Below are 20,905 nucleotides of genomic sequence, written 5' to 3'. Positions count from 1 at the left end.
TGTCAAAGATTCCCCACTGAACAATGTGAAGGAGGACATGAATTTGAGATGTATAACTGTATTTTCCTAAGTCTTATGACATTTCCTACTGATAAGAACCTCCCCCAAGATAATTCATCCAAAACCAAAGTAAATCAGTAATACATAAAGAAAAAAAATTACAGAAAAATCCTGTTTTATCTCTTTTTTCCACTGATTTTTACAGTTGGCTCACAGGCTCAAGAGACAAGCTTTTTTGGAATATTACACTTCTTTTTTTCAATTCAAGCCCAAAGCAGCATTTATTTTTATCATGTGGAAAAACTGAGATGTAATATTTAAATTGCACTTTTTTTTGCTGTTGAAGGTAACTAAACTTATAGCAAACTTGTGTGGCTATGTGTGCATAGATGACTTAAGTGAAAATGAGAGAAAATGAGATTCCACAAAGTACAAGATAGAAAACATGAAAAACAAAAAGGCAATTGAAGAACAGGTGGGGAAAAAAGAAATTGGGTGGATGGGAGTGTGTACTTAACTGATATTACGTAGTGATTAAACACTTTGGAGGTGGAGAATGTAGAGAGCTCAAATAGCTGCACTTAAGTACTTGAAATGGTGAATGTACTTAAATGACGCTTGAAAAGGCAAAATAAAAATGTGCAGCGAGGTGTAATTAACATAGTTGACTAAGTGCAACTGAGAGTTTTTTCTTTTAAAGTTTTAGCAATTGAAATGCAGTGTTGCAGGATCAACATCAACTTAAAACAAAACAACCTTAGAGTTTTCATGTGTCAGCCCTTTAGTTCATTAGAACCGTCACTGCTGTAACAACCCTTTAAGCCACGAGGTTCAAAGGGATCAGGGCAGCTGTCCTAGCAAGCTGTTACAAAGCAGCATCCACCTCCATTGCATCAAACCCAACAGCTGTCTGCGTGCAAGTGCCTCTTTCTTTTTTTTCTTCATCGGCACTTGCTGCTGTGCGCTCACGATTGTGTGAGCCTGCATCAGTGTGCGTGAATGTGCCCGGGGAGAGGGTAATGAGGACCACTGGGGCTAGTTTAAACAACCAGGGTTCACTAGCGGAGAAGTGAGCTGGAGCTCCAGTGCTCCCTGGAGCACAGAAAAAACCAGAGCAGCTTCCCATTCTTATAATCTCCAGCGCACGTTACATCAGGACTCAGCCAGATGGGTAAAACCGTTCACCCTCGACCCCGAACTCTTGCAGGACTGGCACTTCCAGGAATTCAAGGAAAGGAGTTTAGCCATGTGGTTTTGACTAGTGGAAGCTCCACTAACTTTCCAGTGCCACACTGTGTCCTGTGGAGCTACATAAGGGCTTCTCTGCTTTAGCATGTTGCAGGGTACACAAGCCATTTGCAAAGAATAAAGTAAAAGCATGTTCAATCAGCACAAAAGTTTAAAATATACTTTAAAAAAAAAGATCTATTCTTTAATAACAGCTAATATTTTGGAATTTAATCAATTCATAACTGTCATGGCATTTTTCCTAGGTAAAAATGAATTATTTTTTATGTGGCAATGCTTTCCCAAGGGGATGTTTAGATATGTCCAGCATCCTAAAACCTCCCAGTGACACTTCAAATTGTCTCCATGCCACCTTTATGAAAATGAGAGGTGTATCTGTAAAACCATTATCGTGTTTACTGGTTGGTTGTTTGATCCCTGGACCCTCTGGTCTGTATGGCAAAGTATCCTAGGGCCAGGTACTGTACCCTAAGCTGTTCCTGATGCATTCATCTTAGTGTGAATGTGTGTGAGAGTTAGATAGACATAGAAAAACAGAGCTTGTGGCTCTGAATGGGTGATTGAGGCACGTTGTCTAAAGTGCTTTGAGTGCTCAACCAGAGTAGAAAAGATCTATGAACAAACCAATCTATTTACTGTGTGAGATGGTTTTACCAGCTGAGAGAGTTTTTTTATAGCAGCCCAGGATTATTATTTTTTGCATCCTGTCCAAACAGCATCCTCTCTGTGTGACGTGTTAGTCTCGCAAACGTAATCTGACATCTGAGCAAAGCCAAAACAATTTTAGATTCCAGCTGAGATCATGGCATTTTTTACCTCTGCAACTTTTCTTTGCAACAACAACATGGTTTTATGTAACGTGAACATTAAAAGTCTTTATTGAACATCTACCGCAACAGCTAGCACTTTCTGGCCTCAGGTGCAGTACAGCTATAACAAACAAGAGGCACGAGACTCACGTTAACTTTAAACCTTCAGTTTAGCTTATTTGGGTCCAAATTTAAGAGAAGTTCTGCATATGAGAGCCTCGTACTTTTTCTCAAAGTATTTCTGATTGGTCACTGTTTACAATCAATTTTTAACAGTTTTAGACCTGGCTACTTAAATGGAAGCAATGTAATTTATTGCAAGTGCAATTAATGAGCTAAATGACAGTGACATCATTAGTGAAATCATTACAATTGGAATTATTATAACCGAATAATACGCTAATCAGCATCAATATTGAGGAAAGATTAGATTTGCCTTCATTTGATAAGAGGAGTGAAGGACCTGGTTAATAATAGACATGTGTGTGTGTGCACGCTAAGGTTATATAACCTTAGTAGTTAACACCAGTAGTTTAACCTTCATTTAAACTACCGCTGCTGAAGGCTGTGCTCCAATATACACATGTGCACAGGTACACATAAAACACAGTGACAAACAGGCTTACATAACTAAACTCTCTCTCTCTCTCTCTCTCTCTCTCTCTCTCTCTCTCTCTCTCTCTCACACACAGCAGCCTCATCACCTTACATTGATTTCCCGCTGGCCAACCAACTGCTTAGCCATCTTTGTGGTGACAGGTTGACCCATGAGGCCTGTTAGGTGCTTGCACGCACGCACACATGTGCACACACACGGACACACAGGGAGCTATCTTGCAGCCTTTAGGGAACTCCCCGAAGCATTTATTGACCAGAGAGAGAAAGTGGCTATTAATCTGACAGAGGCTTAAAAGCCTGCCACCGTCTGTTTGTTTGTGCATGCTTGTATGACATGTCGGTACATGCAAATGCGGGTGTTTGTGGCCTGCAATTTAATGCATTTAACAGATGCATGCTTTACACTGTGGGTATTTGTCTTTGTTTGCATTCCTAAAGGAGTGTAATGGTCCTATGTAAAGATCCACTTAACAGATAAATCCAGTTGGAATTCAACAAAAAAGAAGGGAAATTACTCGACATGTGTTACATAATTAGCTGTGGTGCCAAAGGTCTATAGTTTGGCCCCCATGACACCATTTAAAACATAAGGTGAGCTTTTCTAACCTCCATTCCAGCAAATTACCGTCATCCTGTTACTTCTGCCAGTTCAACACCCTAGAGGCAAACCTCCAAGTCTGACAGAGCAACAAGATAATGAGAGAACCGAGAGAGAAACAGGGAGGCGCAGGAAGAGCAAGAGAGAATGAAGGACACACAATATATTGAAAATGCCCGTCTCTGTGCGTGCATCTGTGCGTGCACTTGCGCCTTCATCCATCAATTAAAGTCTCAACTCTAAGATCCCTTGCTTTTCATCTTGGCAACAAAGAAAAGCAAAACTTATTTGTTGAGCATTAAAAATCCATGCCGCGGGAACACCGGTTGCCATGAGGTCAGAGATGGCGAGGGAGACAAAAGATCTGTCTTATGTTGTTGTGTTTCTCTGCCAAGAACATCAACTTAGAGGAATTTGTCTCCGGAGCCTTGTTATTGTCAACTCACTGTTCGGGGCCCACTGTGCTCTGAAGTGTCACAACAATACAAAAGCATACACAAGTGCACAAACATACGTAATTTTCTGTTGGCTCAAAAAACATCATCGCTGTCTTTTTTTGCTGTTGTTTTTTAGCTTCTTCTTTATTTCCATGGTAGCAAAAAAAGGTTTGACATGTTGTAAAACTGCTGTTCAAGTGCCAGAGTTATCGTACGCTCTTTGTGTCAGTGTGTGTGTGTGTGAGTGTGTGCGTGCGTGCCTTTGGCGTGTCCTTTGTGAATGATGGCTTTGCTAAAGTGCTGCGAAAAGAAACATTGGTTTTCTACGCCTTTGATTCATTGCTGGTGTGAGAGAAATTTGCATAGCAGGCAGACTCGGGGCAGATCTGGGCTCTCGTTAGCCGGGTGGCTGGATACTTCATCATTATCATCAGGCTTGTGCTTTGGTTCCAGCCACTCTGCCCTTGCTCATAATCTTCAAGAATGCATTGCAGAAGGCAAAACAAAAAAAACAATAAAGGTCTCGAACAAATTAGGCAATGCAGTGTGTGAAAGCCACTAACTTATTTGGTTGCTCGGTGGTAACTCGTGCGGAGTAGGTTTCACCTATCAGCTTTTTCTTTCTTTCTCTCTATCGTCTATAATTTTGGCAGTGGCATCATGGATACAACTTAATAATAATTATTCGTTTGCCAAAATGTCTTAGAAATGTACAGTGCTCCTGAGAGGTCAAAAACTGTCACACAAGCAAATAGAAAAGTGCTGTGAAAACTCACAACAGAAGTGTTTTTGGGGAGAGAATAACATGACGGTAAAGCTGCGTAAGTGACAAGCTAACAGCTAGTTAGCTAAAACATGCATCTACAGTATTATATGAGTCATGATATTAAAACACACATTACTTTGCATCTTTTTCTCCCTCACGACACAAATGAATCCTCCGCTTCTTTTAAGCATCTCGTGGTGCAGTCCTACACATCTTTCTCTTTCTGTCACTTCAGCTGCTGTTCCGTCATGTTATTGTCTCCACAAAAAAAGGCTTTTATTGACCTTCTCTTGTATTTTCTGTGCCTTTGCAGCCTATTTGGAGTGCATGTGACCTCTCGGGGCTGCCATAGCAACATGTAAAACAACTGAAGTTTGAAATGGAAGAAGCAAATTGGATGAACAGACAGGTATGCCCAGGGTTTTTTTTTCCTCCGGCTCTCCCTGACAGGTTTGCTGCAGTCCTTTTGGGGACAGGGCTTGTTATAGAGGACATGCTGACGAGTGTCGATCGATACTAACTCCCAAACCGCAGCATCAGTCTGTGAGCTGTGCTTGTGTGAGTGTGTGTGAGCGTGTGTATGTATGTGTGCGGCATCTACATGTCTGTTGTTGTATAAGAAAGGTATCTGGCTCTCAGGACAAACACAGGCAGGTGCTGCTGTCATTCATTTCATTTTGCCCTTGAGGGTGTCAGTTCTCCTTGCATTGGTGTCTGGGCACCTGTGTGTCTATGCGTGGTGGATTTACATATCACTTTATTGGAGATTATATGGACAGCTTCCATGGCTATTTTTCCTCTATGAATATTTTACCATCATATAAACAAAACACAATTTCAAGGCAGCTGTGCACATGGTCGGACTGGGGAGGCTGAGGGGAAAAGTGACCACGTCCCACCTATAGGTCAGGATTAGAGGGAAGGTTAGCACAAACACATCGATTTTCACATTGGAAACTTTAACAAAATTTGCATTCCAAAACACCTATCGGGCGCCACCTGGCCACATTTGAGTAACAATTGGCTGCAGTAGCATGAAAGTACCTGCAGCAGGGTACAAAGGAAAGGAAAACGAGACTGAGATGGAGACTAAGAGTGTTTCTTCTTTCCTGAGTCTTAAATCCGCCATGGGTAACTACTGGAGTGTGACAGTAGGCTTATAACAGCCAGTGTGTCGATAAATCCCAGGTGCATTTATTTCCTGCAAGACCAGGAAAGCATACCTCACTTTACAACCCCCACCCCCCCAAAAAAAACGGACAGAAATGCAAGGCGACCCCCCCCCCCCCCCCCCCACACACACACACACCCCTTTTCACTTATTTGGCCTGTTATTTATATATTAATAAGGTCACATGTGTCGTAAACTTTCATCCCAAGGCAGGATTACAACGATATAAATTTGAATTAATATGAATTGTTTCTAGTCTCCTGGCATCTTTTTTTCCTTTCATTTTGCAACTCTCTTTCATCTCTGTTGTGTATTTATTTGATGAAAATTGTCTTCATTTGCATGATGGCAGGCACACTGGCTCGCTGAAACATTAGACAGAATTGCTAGTGATTAAGTTCACTCCTGCAAACATCCCATCAGATATGCAGATTACTGTATAGTCAAAAAAAGAAGAAGAAGAAAAAAGGCCAATAAAACACTAATGGTTGATGCAGAATTATTTAAAAAAAAAAAAGCCTAATGGGATCATTATTCAAAGTCACTCAGACAATTAAGCATAACATATTTACATGTATTTGAAGTATGAAAACAGTCGGAGCAGCCTCTGAATCAACACAACCTCTGTAATGGAAAGTCTGTAATTGGACACAAGCCTGTGACTGTTCTTCTGTTCTGTTTTTTGTTTCAGTCTTTGATGATCGCATTAAAGCATTTCAATCAAATATTATAAACAGCAAGGTTCCTTTTATGTAAGATTCCGATTACACGAAGAAACGAGGAGATCTAAAAAGGAGCAGAAACAGGAGGAAACTGTTCTGGGAGTCGGCTGCTCTGTAAAAACACACACAAAACCTCCCAAAAGCAGAAATATTCTTTCCTGTCAAGAATACTGGTAAAAAAAAGGAAGTAAAAATAAGAAATATTAAAGTACTACTGACCACTACCTAAAATGCCCTGACATTCAGTTTTCCAGCATGTGCACTTGTGTAGTTGACCATAGTGTCTCCCCACTGCTCTGTTTCTATTACATGCAGATGATAACATCTATAACTGACATATAGGGAAGGAGGCCAGGGTAAAAGGAGGAAGGAGAGGATTTACTGCTCTCCTGGAAACTGTCTGAGGGGGAGAGTTATCTTGGAAGCAAAGAGCCATGGATGAGCGGAACAGAATGACGGATAGCGAAAGTAAGGGATGCACAGGAAACCGACCAACACACACACACACACACACACACACACACACACACACACACACACGCACACACACACACACACACACACACAGGCAGACGGGCACACACACACACACACACACACACAGGCAGACGGGCACATACACTTTCCCGTGTGTTTTTGCTAAAGACGAGGGGCACGATTTCCTTGTCTTGTAATGATTTCTAAATAGGGCGTCATTGCCCAGGGATATATTTAATTGCCACACACCGGCTGGTGACGATGATGTGCACTGACAAAAAGAGCGCACGAGGCAGAGGGAGAGCAAGAGAGGCACCAGTCATGCTTGTTTTTGAAGTCTGACTTTGACTTCGCAAGGGCAGGAGTGGCTGTCACTCGGTGGTCACCATTCGCAGCTCGCTGTTTTGATGTTTTGGGGGGAATTTTACTCCAGTTACAGAAGGTGGCTGCTGTCAGATATCGACTCGCTTGCCCACAGCGCCCTTTCTTGCTTCCTTTGCACACTCACAAGCACACGCGTGATCACCTTCATGCCAAGCTATTGTGTTCATCTTGAGCAGCGTTGCCAGATTCCCATTGCAGGAACTGTTATATCTCCCTCTCTGCTGCAAGCTGATGGGCGTTTGTGTTGTGCTGTGTGTATGCTTTTCTTTTTTTAAGTGCACATTCATCTTTGTGAGCATTCCAATGTGTGTTTGTGTATTTCTGATCCAGTATTCAGGGCCAGTCTCTCTCACAGTTACCACTCTGTCCACCACCAGAGTGGATCAAACAATCAAGACTTGATTGAAATGCAGACTTTCAGCTTTAATTCAAAGGGTTTAATAAAAGCATTGCTTTAACTTTTTTAGGAATTACAGCTATTTTCACAGATAGCCTCTGAAAATGAATAGCTATGTATACGAAAAACGGAAGATTTAAAATTCCAGGGATTGTATAGCTCAGTCACAGGAGACAAACAAAGGTCATGCTTAGTGATTGGGAATGATTTTGAAATTCACATCTGCAGTGTTTGAAACACACACTAGGCTTTCAGGAAGAACTACGCGTGTCTGTGTGTCTGAGAGAGAGTTTCCCTCACTGTATTAAGATAGATAGCTTTGTCCATGGGAGGCTATCATGTGTCTGGCAAACAGATTCCCCTCTTGTCAAGCCAAATGAACACAGATAAGTTCACCAGAGGAGACATTGGAGGGGGGAAGAGTGTCCATGTGCACATATCATAAAGGTTATATTAAGAATAAAGATGTAACGCGGGCAGGTGTCCCAGAATGATCTGGTCCTTTCATGATAAGTAAATCATAGTTTCATACATAAGAATCTGCAATGAGTTCCCTCATATAAATCTTAAGAAATGCAATGCTTGCATGAGGCAAGTAATTACATTTATTCTAGAATTCATTAAAAAATCTGACGGCTCAAAGGATGTGAAAATACAGAATAAGTCCAACCTTTTGTAGAATTTAGTAGATGCAACTGACCTTGTCGTCAACAATCTCCTGGTTGATGACCAGGAAATCCTGCACCTTTTTATAAAAAGGTGACATCATAGTTTTACAGGGACAGCAATAGTGATGTGTCATTTGTGAGCGAGCCGATTCATTGTAGTAAACAACGACAAGGAGAGCTGAATCTTCAGGTGCTCCTGCTCAGCCCTGCTGAAGACTGCAAAGCTAAAATGAGGCACTGGCTGAAATCACACCCATTTTTATTTTCAGCCATTTTTCATTTCAAACTTTTGTCCAGGCCTTAAACCCCATGTATGTTCTCCTTAGTAGTAGTAAATGAATAAAAATATTTATTTTATAAAAACATGAATAAAAAATTGTCTCCCAGCACAAAAAACATTCCTAATTGTTAAATTAGGCTAGAATAGAAGAGCCGGACCTCCCATCACTAAGCAGCAGGTATAAGTAACGCCAACAAACTGGGTCCCATTTGTGCAAAGTGTTACCCACTTTGCCTCGTTTTGCTTTCACTCACTGGCATTTGAAACTTCTTGGTTAGGCTTAGGAAAGGATTGCGGCGTGGGTTAAAATACACACATTCCCACTAACAAGAGACAGTCATAACCTGGTGCATCACACACAGCCACTAACAGACACCTTGTTTGTAACATTTTGCAACATTTTGGTGATTACTCTGTTCAGCAACAGGGTAATTTAGCCTTCAGGACAGCCAGTAGTATGCCAATGTCAATTTAAGATTAAGACACTGATGATCTTTAGTGTCACCGGCCAAACTTCACAAAAATATCAAGGAAGTCACTTGTGGCAAAATGATAGAGCATGAAGTGCTAGGCCATGCTAATAAGCTGTGGGATGAAATTGACCCGAACAACAAATCTCAGCGTCACAACGCCGTATTACCAGGTCCTTCCCTCTCACACACACCTGCAAAATTCCACTTTAATTCCACAGATATAGGTTCTAATCAGAAAGTATGAATTCCACTAAAGATAAGACAAACGCTGGGGAAACCTTTTCTCCATTTTTCTTTTAATATTTTTTTATATGATTTTGCAGTGGACACACCCTGAATGTGGGACAGATATTTGCAAATGCCAGTGAGCGGTAACACACACACAGCTATAAAACCCCATCTTCTTTCAGGGCTGTGTACCAGGGTAAGTTCTCCATCATGCATCAAGAATAGAAACAGTTCAAGACGACATACACTTACAGGTCTTTGAACTTAAATGCACCCCGGCAGCAGCAGCAGCATGGGAATGTGTCTTTCCTTGATACTTGGAAGTAAAAAACAGATTTACATAATGGCAGGCAATATGTCATGTGCCTTGATGCTTGGTATCAGTAACCCTCCTCTGTCTGTCTTACTATGTCTCTCCTGGTGACAATACCATCAGCTCACTTCTTGAAATGGATGTTAGTATCCATAGCACCTTCAGAAGAGCATTAGATCACCACTGGTTATCAACTGCAAAGGCGTTTCCAGCCTCATTCCACCTGACAGGTGGCAGGTTCCACATGTGTTAAATCACTTACTGTACCAAGAAGTAATTATACTGCCACCATAAATCTTCCAGATGTCCCAGCAAGTAAGATTATCTCCTCACACTCCACTACGCACGCATATACGGTCACGAGAGCAAATGCGCTTTATGCTGTGAATGCTGATACAAAAGCAGATACACATGCAAAGTAACTGCTGCGGGCTCAGGTGGCCAGTTGTTTACCACATGGGTCAAAGCATTGCACTTCCCACGCATGGCTGAACTATGAGTGGACAAGATACACTGGGAACAATTACTTTATAAAAGCTCACATGCTATTCACCAGGGCTATTGTGTGTTGGGGATTTTTTTGGTGAGTTGTTGGAGTGGCACAGTACTTGTCAAGAAAAGGTACAAGCAAAAAGGTTGCTTTCAATCAACAGCAAAGTCACATTTGCTGAACAGTTTCTGTTCTTTATTTTGAAGAATTAGAGAAACAATCAGAAGCAAGTATCCATGTCGACACAAAGCCATATCAGTGGCTATCACGCCACAACAACAGCCATCTCGTCTTGTGTTGTACAGCGAGACCCCACAATTTTAGAGAAAGAAAACTCAACGATTAGATCCTGTATAAGCTCGCTCACTGCACTGAGAGACAACTTGCTTGTAACAGAATCGCCAGGCTTAGGGTGGAGCAGCCATCTGCTCCAACTGGTTGGAGGAAGAGGAGAAAAAGAAGACAGGATAGATGAGCATAGAGACGTGCCGAATAACACAATAACAAAGACACAAACTGCAGAAAAAGATGGGGAAAAAGCGAATGACACGCAATATATATTTATGCACAAGGAGTGAAAACATAGGCCTTTGAAATCGTTGCTTCAAAGATGAGGACAGGTCTGAAACATTTGCAGTCTGCTGCTGTCTCCAAAGGAACTTAGTTGCCTCAAGATGGTGATGAAACAGCTTGCGAAGCAGTGTGGACAAGTTGGCAATTAAATGCAATCTGTTTGCGATAATATGATGGTTATCTGGTGCCATCTACATGTACAAAATACTAACATTAAACTTTGCTAACTCTAGAAATTGACATAAACGGCTTACAGAGCTCAATCAGAACCCTAGTATCATAGATTTAAAACACAAATTTAGAAACTCCTCCACAAATAGTGACAAAGTTATTGCAGGACAGCGGTTTAAGTGCAAAATGACACTTGGCAACCTTGCTTTTATATAGAATTAGAATCAGAATATAAAGAGCAAAAAAAAAAGAATTAAATTTTTCCAAGTCCCAAGGTTGACATCATAATTTTGCTATTGTGTGACTGAGCCCGTAATAATAAGTTTCAATTTTAAAAAAAGAAAGAAAGTTTTAAGCTTTATCTTAGGGTGACTGTCTCAAAAGCCCAAACATTTAACTGATTCCACATAGTCACACTGTTAGTGGGGTCCATGAAATTCAATGTATTGTTAAAAAATATGGGGGAAAAACTAAAGTAAAATGGGAGAATCACAGGTAAACTTGTCCTTCAAGAGTGAAATTCTCTGTTAGGATAATATGATACTATGAGGCCCCATATATGTGATGAATAGTAATTCCAATAGTTGAGTCTGGGAGTAATACGGGAGCTGCTCTGCTTTGCTTGGTGTTCAAGAGCTGGGTTGATCCAAACTAACATCTTAAAGCACTAAAGTGACATAGTGGATGCTCAGCACTTTCTGTGTTTCAGTGCTTTTTAATATTATGTTTGACATCACTTATTATTTATGGTTTGATGAGTAGTGTGTAGTGAGCAGGACTGGAGATGTGAAGGGAGTGGTGGGATAGGGTCCACAAGCTGGAGAGTTTACAGGAGAAAAGTGTTGCGTCAAATCAAACTGATATAAACTGTATCGTCTGTTCCTCTTTTCCAATTTAAAACAATATATTTGAACACTTTAAGCAGGCAGCAACACCCAGCCATAACAGATGGAGCACATGAAGTGAGGGAATACAAACGGCCTAACATAATTCATGGCGTTCCACTGATGTTAGAAGGAAAGTCAGAGGAGAAGAACACTGAAAATCAGTGAAAAACATAGATAAATGTCACCTACAGTTGGGCTGCTGGGAGTGGAATAGTACCCATGGCCACATTAGCATCACGTGCTCCACTGCACAGCTATCAAGCTAATTGTGATGGATCAAATTGCCACTGTATGTAGGCAAAGGCTTTTGTTGTGTTCTTGTCAAAGCAAAGACAGAATTTTGTCGTGCAGGTGAACCGCCATTCGCATCCCTCAGATAGTTGCTTAAAATCAAATGCTTTGCTTCAAACTGCATGTCAGCGTTGCGCTCACATGAAATGTCACTGTTGCCAAAACAACGCAGGGGTGTGTGGTTGAAAATCAGCAAGCGGTGCCACACCAACATATTTTTTTCTTGTTTTTTTTACTCTTTATAAAACCGCAGAGGCTGATGCTTCACGCAAAATGTCAACCCTGTCACAGAGATTTGCATGGTTGGACTTTGACATTGGAAAGCTTTTTTTTAATATCATCACGCGACTGGAAGTCCAACAAACAATTGCACACACATCCACATGCACGCTAGCCTCCTGTGGGGATTGTATCATGCGACTGTGGGCACAGGTGCTCTGTGGAATGCCTGTCTATTTTCTGCAGTTAATCGATCACATGAAGTCATCGGAGCTTGACTTTGGGAGTCAGCGGGCCAGAGAGTGATACAGACTATGTGAGTGTGCATCTATGTGTGTGTCTGCGCTGTAATACATCATTGTATTCCATTATCAACGAATCGCTCTATGGCCACTCTAAAGCTGTGAGAGCCTTCTGAGAGACGCTCTAGCTCTGAGGTTTTTCGTCATCCACTCGTTCACACACAAATATCCTAGGCGCTCGCACTAACTCACACTTGCTCTTGTTCTCACTCTCTACTCATGCACACACGCAGGCATACACACACATGCTGCACAGTGCAGTCTCAAATGATGGGTATGCATGGGATGGGGGCTCTCTGGAGGTTATCTAATTTGGCCCACTGGTGCCTTAACCACATCTCCCTCGCTTCACTTCATCTCCTCGCATGTCGCTCAAAACTTCCGCTGGCCTAAAATATCCCGCTCACAATTTTACTCTGACTTCGCTCGCCTCCTAACATCATACAACTTTCATTAGGTGCAGACAGAGTGATAGACCTAATTCAGCACCAACCTTTGCCCCCCATCTTATTCCCCTCGACCAGTTACACCCTTGGGATCTGAAAGGCATTTTCAACACGGGGCCAGGATACTGAAACTCTGCTGTACTATATTCTTCCTATATCCTCTTGTGTGTGTGTCTGTGTGTGTGTATGTATGCATTTTAATGTTATATGTGTCTTCACTCTTTTTATGTTGTTCTCAGTAAGCTAGTATTGGTATAGTATGTTCCTGGAGAACATATTGCCAATTCCTTCCATAAATATTCTCTGATTAATAAGATTTTTCAGTTTAATTCAATTGAGCTCAATTGAATTGAATTAAATGTTATTTATATAGCGTTAAATCAAAACAGTCACCCTAAGGTGCTTTATTTTGTAAGGTAAAGACACCAAAATAATAGAGAGAAAACTACAACAACCTCTTTTGAGCAAGCACTTAGCTACAGTGGGAAGGAAAAACTCCCGTTTAATAGGAAGAAACCTGCAGCAGAACCAGGCCCAGGAAGGGGCAGCCATATGCCATGACTGATTGGTGAGAGAAATGAGATGAAAAGGTCAAAACCCGCTTAAGCCTTTGGTATACCATGCAGATTTGCCCTCATCACCACAGGGGTAAAAAAAAGAAAAAAGAAAAAGAAGCAAACAAACAAACAGGAAGTTTACTAGATCATTTAGCATGAGTGAGTGAGAGTATATGCTTTTTACAATACTTTTTTAATCCTTTGGTGTTAAAAAGTCATTGTGTCTACCTGTTTATGGATCATTTATGGATCAAATTCTGTCTTTGTTGAAAACGCAAATTGAGTTTAAACATCGTACATTTTCTTTTTCAACTCAAAAAGCTAACCAGCGCACCAGAAACGACAATGGATGCAATTGGAACGCAACGCAGCGAGATATCTGAAGACGCTAATTAGAGAGGAGTTACAGAACTCAATCTAAACAGCCTGAAATTGCCTTTTATAAGCTGTTTGTGTATTGGAGTTAACACCTGCAATATCACACATCAACACAGCTCACATAATTGAATTCTAACAGAATACAACCCGCTTAAAAAAAACCAAAATCTGTGTCAAAAACTGAGAATAAACATCTTGAATCTATATGTGCAGATGGCAGTGGTGGGAGGCAAAATAAGACATAGTGGCAGAGTATAACATGTAGGAGTCAAGCAAGCATGCATACTATGCAAATGTATTGTGCCATCTGCAAAACAAAAAAAAACAAAAAAAGAATGTAAGTAAAAGAGGACAAAGAGGTCATATTTATTGGAAAATACACAATATACAATATAATTTTGATTTGTGGCATATTTAATGGCATCAGCAGGAAGTTGGCTTGTGTACTGTTCCAATCCATACTGATCCAAAGCAATCTGTTGAGAAAATGGGAAAGGATTTAAATGACAAGGTGTGTATGTCTATCAATGTGTGTGTGTTTATGTGAGTGTGTGTGTGTGTGTGTGTGTGTGTGTGTGTGTGTGTGTGTGTGTGTGTGTGTGTGTGCTTATGTGAGTGTTTGGGCCTTTGCTGAAGCATAAAGGGGCTCAGTGCTGAGCCCGTTCAGTACCATGTGCACAGAATACTAATTCTCCTGCCACAGTCTTTCACACACACACACACACACACACACACGCACACACACGTGGCCGTGCTCCATTCTTTTAGGGAAAAAATATCTCCGCAGCTACTGTATTGTATGGCATGCAATTACTCTTTGTCATAAGCCGTGGCGTGTGTTTGCAGCCTGCATTTTTCATTGTGTTTGTATGTGTTCGGGTAAAGGGTTATGCAAACACCTGTATGTAAATACAGTGTACCAGCACACTGTGAGAATAAACACATATTACCCATGTTGCTCGAGATACACAAGAAAAAGCACACACTTCTCTCCGCTCTAATTACCAAGAAGCGATAGTATTCCGTGAGGAAGGGATGAACTGACTGCTTGTGTGTGTGTCTGTGTCTAGGTGTGCGTGTGTAAGTGTGTATTTTTAAGTGACGGACCACTGGCTTCTGCTCAATGCAAGGTTGATCTGGTCCCCAGAGCTCTCGTCAAATCCCAGTTCCCTCTCTAATTTCCTCCTTTCTGTGTTTCCACCTCCTCTTTCTACACCCCTACCACATGCATATGACATAATCCGCAACCTGAATCTGTGTTAACATGAATTCCCTTGGAAGTGAAATGCTGTAACTGTGTATGTGAGTGTGTGTGAGTGTGTGCAGTATGGATGTGGGAATGTGCAGGGATTAAGGCAGATGTCCAGCAAAGTGACCTTTTGACAGCTGGATAATGAAGCGTATAAGGAAATTAACGACACCTTACTCGCAGAAATTCAGATGTCAATATTTAAGCATGCAGACTTGCCATGAAGTATCTGTAACTAAGCATAGTAAAATACTGTAGTCATGTATGAAAGTCTTAAGTCATCCATCACTTCTTTATTCATTTTATTCATGGAAGAAATGATCTCAGTGGAAGTTTGGCCGTCAAGAAACTATTCAAACGCCAAATTCCACAAGAAGAACTCACATTATTGAAGCAGCGTGGGGTCATGTTGATCAAAAAAAGTACAAAAGGCAGGTCAAGCTTCTTCAAAGAAGAGCTTTGAATGCCTCCATTTACAAAGTAAAATTACCAGAAAGGTTGTAATACAAAATACTGACTTTCAAGCTCTTTAGAATTGTACAAACTCAGTTTTTGCCTTACGCACTATATTTCCATTTCCATTTGCACATTTCAATAAATCACTGCACAAATTTTGTTATTTTCCTAATAAAAATCGGGTGACTTAAGACATTTGAACAGCATTGTGTATTACAAAAACTGTCATCCTGAAATATATGTTTTTTTCCGACAATTTATGAAACTTGAGCATATTTTATTATGTGCACAGGTCTCTGTGGTACTGGACTGTTAAAGGAATGAATCATTGTGTACCACTGTAGCTGATCAAAGTCACTCAGATTAAAGTAAGAGAAATACAAGTCAAAGACAAGTCCAGCTGTCCTTGCTCTCCTGCATTTGTAAACACTGCTGGTGGACATTACAAATATGACCCGAATGTGTCATGACAGCACAAAGCCAGATTGCACTTGCACTGGAGGCAGTGGACACTTCTTCAGCTGCTTCATTCCTATATTTATGGGTTGAACTTTAGTTCCACTCCAGTGCCAAAATAAAAGGAAGAAAGAAAGAAAGAAAAAGAACACAAGACTGTACGTCTAACAGTCGGCACCAATAAAAATTCTTTTGACAATAGTAATTAAGAACAACAAAGTGCTGGTATTTACTGTAAAGGTTGAGCCTTTTTTTTTTATAAATAAAGGAAAAATTACAGTAAAATTACTCTATTAACTTTTCTATTTATTTTTTAAAGAATAGCAATACATATACACCACGTTGCATTTAAGTAAAATGCAACCAGTGCAGTTTATGGAGTTTATGGACTTGTTTTTCTTTTTTTTTTCTTTAAAAGAATGGACTCCCGTCTTCTTGGCATGGAGAACAGAGGCTGAAATTTTTTAAGGTTAGCTTGAGGCTGCATCCTATAGTATTTCCTGAAGAGTACATTATTTAAACTGACACTTCTCTGTGCTTACAACAGCAGTCTTTTCATTCCTAATACCAACTAGTGCAAACAATACGATGAATAACAAAAGAAAAACAAGCACCAAATTACACCCTTGCAAACTTGAGAAGGAAGCTTCCACTTAGAGCCCCAATTCAATATGTGCATGCCTACTAATTAAATCAAAGGGCAACTACGGTAGATATTGTAGTGTGATGAATGAGCCAACACATACAGGATGGTGTAATTCTCTCACAAATGATTGATGAATGATTGAAAACAATGATGCTAGCTTCATATTCTCCGTTCAGCTGTCTCTCACATAAATGAGACGTTCTTACGTCCTCGGGATCCAGAACAGCTCATGATATTAAGAAATATAGTATACCACGGTAAGATAAATCTGCTGTTTATTGCCATTTTCCGATTAGGTGAGGTAGAAGCTACGGGCAAATGTGGTGGAAGCCACGAGCTGACATGACAAGGAACTCCATGTCATCAACTTAATCCTTACACTTCATACACCAGGAGAAGCCATCTGTCATCTATCACAGTGCTGTTGTTGGCACACGTGCGGACTTTATGAATACATAATTGACAAATCACAGGCATGACATGAATGAGTAAAACTACAAGCTATCATGTAAATTACACAGGATCTTAGAATAGGGTGGACATAATGGATGGTCCCTATTTTCATCAGCAATTTAATAGCAGCAATGTACTAATTGAACCCACATACACTAAAGACATGCAATCAGGGTATCTTATTTGAGAGTTCCTTTGAAGATTTAATGTATTCTCTCATTGCTGTGTAGATATATAAGTGTAGTTCACCATTAAGAATTGGCTAGATTAAGAAATGGTTTTTCTCTCTTCATCTCTAAAAAGGCCAAATAATTCACTCAAGCAAGGCTGCCCTTCATTCCAAATAGAAATCTAAAGGATCCTGTGTATTTGCAGGAGCAAAGCCTTCAAGCTCACTTTATACCGCAATAGAAATAAGAACATGAGAATGTGAAATTAATATTTTTATGTAATGCTGAGATCTCTGTCCATTTTAGTAAGTGCATTTGATTAATGTGCAAAGGAGAGTTAGCTGTAATATTTTCAGTTTTAGAAAAGACAGAAGAAGAAAGCATAACATGTAAAGACCATGAGATAAATAGCATGTGGAAATAAGCATTGTCACAAACTTTCAACTGTAAATATTAGCCACATGCTAATGTGTGCACATGTATGATAGCACTTTGTATTTCCTTTTTCTTTTTCGCTTAATACAAAATGATTATGTGGAAGACATCAGGTGTGGGCGGAGACAGCTGCTGATGGATTGGAAAAGCCGGGGATCTGAGTTTTATCAAGCAGACCTGACATTCAGCCACAAAACATCTCAGGAACTGAAATGTGCCTTCACTTGCTCATGGTCGTGGTATAACAGTTAGCTCTAAGAATCACATCATAAGCACAAGAGTTACAAAAAATATAGAGAAAAGCCTTTTAAAGCATAAACGTATTGCATTATGGCTTTTTTGCTGTTTTAGGTATACGTACATTGCAGGTCATGTGCAAGTCCAGCTTTTTAGAGTAACTAAAACTGCAAACTATTTACAGCAGTTGAGAAAAAGCCCAAGGTTACATGTTTATTAAACTGGAAAAGCAATCTGTTTGCATTACTTTCCATACTCTCTGCCATTTGAGACATTTGCAGCAAATTTGAGAAAGTTAGATTAGAGAGTTGAATGATTATTATTGTTTAGTTTGCTCCTCGAAGAGTCAGTGTCAGTAGAGGAGATTCAATTTCATATTCTGCAAACAAGTTTGTTGAATTTACTATGAACTGTTTGGCTACAAAGTACCATCTCTCCCTGCCAGCATCCACTGAGACGCCTATAGAAAAATACACATATGCGGTATTAAAGACCTGGTTGAGCAAAGTGTCACTCTAATAAACTACATAGATAAATTCTTTCTTTGCCAACTCCATGGATGAAGAGCAAACAGGCTTTTTTCACAAGTAAATACTCATCATTTGATGCCTCTGGCTCCCTTGTAGGTACCCTAGGTCATATTTAGTACAATTTGATTACTGTACTGGTTAAGGTCATCTTGTAAAAAGGAAAAAAAGTAGATTTCAGATTCAAACGGCTTAACAATGTAAACTGTGTTGATAAATTACTTTTGTTAAAAGAAGAAACTCGACTGCTGAGTTTAACTTGTATTCATGACGAATTAGAAAGTTCTGTTGATCATGTATTTATCTCATCTATAAATCTAAAATCTAAAGATACTGATTGTGTAACTCGGTGTAATTAGATCTGTTTGCCCATTTCAAGGAAAAGATCTATAGAATTGTTACCTTCAGAAGTTTTAGTTGTGAGTTCAGCTAATTAGATGTCCAGTGGATTGCTTATGTAAAATTTATGAAGAAAGAACTGCAGTATATTTAGTTCCCATCATGGCTTCTCATCGCGAGTTGGCAACCCTGCCTTATTTCATCTTCTTCTTTGATGTGCTTGTTTTTATATGCTTTTCCTCTAATTTCCTAACTCTTGCGCCAAAACCTCTTCTTTTTTTTTTTTTTAGCACCGACACGCGCCCATCACTATCAGAAAAACTACAGTTTTTATGTGTTTCAACTGACCTTTAACTTTTAACAGTTGTTTTAATTCTGGCTGGGAATGAAGTCGTATTTGTTGCATAACTATGGAAGCAATATGGTAAATAGATGCATCTCGATGAGGGGTTAGGTCATTAATTATTATTTTTATTATCAATAATAAATGAGTCTGTCTTTCTGCAACTGAGACAGATGAGCTGTTACAGAGTAGCAGTTTTACTTTTTCATTTCAGTTTCATTTCCTTTTATACAGATGTTGTCCTAAGACTCAGACCCTGTTTACTAAAGTCAAAATTCATTTCCTTTGTTCTAATTTTTACTTTGTGTTTTCGTCTTAAATTTAAAGTGAGTGTCTGAGTCTCACCACAGCTGACAGTTGAAAATTGGCAACCATGCCTTAAGGCAAAAAGTGGACCGGCACGAAGGAGAAAGCTGGCATTTAAGCTTTGTTTTTGAGTGTCTCTGACTCAGCGGGGGCAAAATTGTTTATCTTTCAGTCGACAGAAAGGGGACAGGAGCAGAGTAAAGGCAAGATTATGGCTGTTACTCTGACAGCACAGTCCTGGATTTACAGTAATTTTAACATTTATGGATAATTACTGCAAAAGGGAACTGGTGAGAAAAAAATGTTTTCTACAGAAGACCAGGGGTTGAGAACATCCTGCAGGAGTGGACAGTGGCTGGTTGCTAACTAATCTTTTTTTTCTTCTTCTCTGCTCTCTTTAGGGGTCCCCACAGCAGATTGCGTGCATCCATCTAAACCCTATTGCCAACATTTTCCTCTCTCATGCCAACCCTCTTAATGCCCTCCTTTAATACATCCATACATCTTCTCTGTGGTCTTTCTCTTGTCCTCCTGCCTGGCTCGCCATATTCAACATTCTTTACCCAATATATCCACTATCCTTCCTGTGCATATCTCCTATCCTGGTAGATTAAAGGTAGCCTTATCTCTCTAACTTTAACTCAAAACCTGAGCTGCCCTTCTGATGCAATCATTTCAAATGCTCTCTCTTATGGTCACTGCCACTGAAATTCTTAGCATCTCCAGCTTTGCCTCCTGATGTTTTGGTAGCGCCACCTTCTCCAAACCATACATGTGACTGCTAATCAATATGTCAGCAAATAACTGTCTTATGGAAGTGACACAAAAATAAAGCTAAGAGGTCTTTCAGGACAGTAGCATAAGCTGGATATCACTGCAACCCTTAGAATTAATTAACAGAGTTGCATTATCAGTTTGACTTTTGGCCAAAACAGTTACATGGCACTTTCTCAAGCAATAGTACATCAGGTCAAGACAAAATGGTAAATGACTCACTTCCTTAATCTCCCTTAAGTATACCCTTTTCTTCCTCTATGAGGTTATAAGATGATAAATGCTCCCCTGCTCATGAAATCCGGAAGACGATAACCTTCCCACTAGCAAGGTAAAAATCTCCCTAGAGCTCTTAGTGTGTGTGTTAGTGTGTTGTTAAAGGAAGGCAAAGCCTAACAATAACCTGGTTCTAATTATTACTATGCAGACTGCAAACATGCTTATGAGGCACCCAAAGGAAAATTATTATGCAATTATGTGACCTGAAAAGCAAACTCCATCTCAGCATATCACATGCACCTCTATATTGTTCTAATTTAATTACATTAGACTAAATACTCTGGTGGCAGTGATGAAGTGAAATGATTAGAAAGCTTTAGCACAAGTGCTTG

General features: G+C 40.1%; 1 protein-coding gene across 29 annotated transcripts in view; it reads right to left on the bottom strand.

The window, feature by feature from the left end:
• Nucleotides 1-20,905, bottom strand: part of adgrb2 (adhesion G protein-coupled receptor B2) — a 256,669-nt gene that overhangs the window by 155,822 nt on the left and 79,942 nt on the right. The gene's annotated exons all lie outside the window — the stretch shown is intronic.

The sequence above is a fragment of the Astatotilapia calliptera genome, chromosome 22 (genome assembly GCF_964374335.1).
Source record: "Astatotilapia calliptera chromosome 22, fAstCal68.1, whole genome shotgun sequence".
In the NCBI taxonomy this organism is placed as follows: Eukaryota; Metazoa; Chordata; class Actinopteri; order Cichliformes; family Cichlidae; genus Astatotilapia; species Astatotilapia calliptera.
Note: the sequence above shows the minus strand (reverse complement) of the source record. Positions and strands in the feature narration are given on the sequence as shown.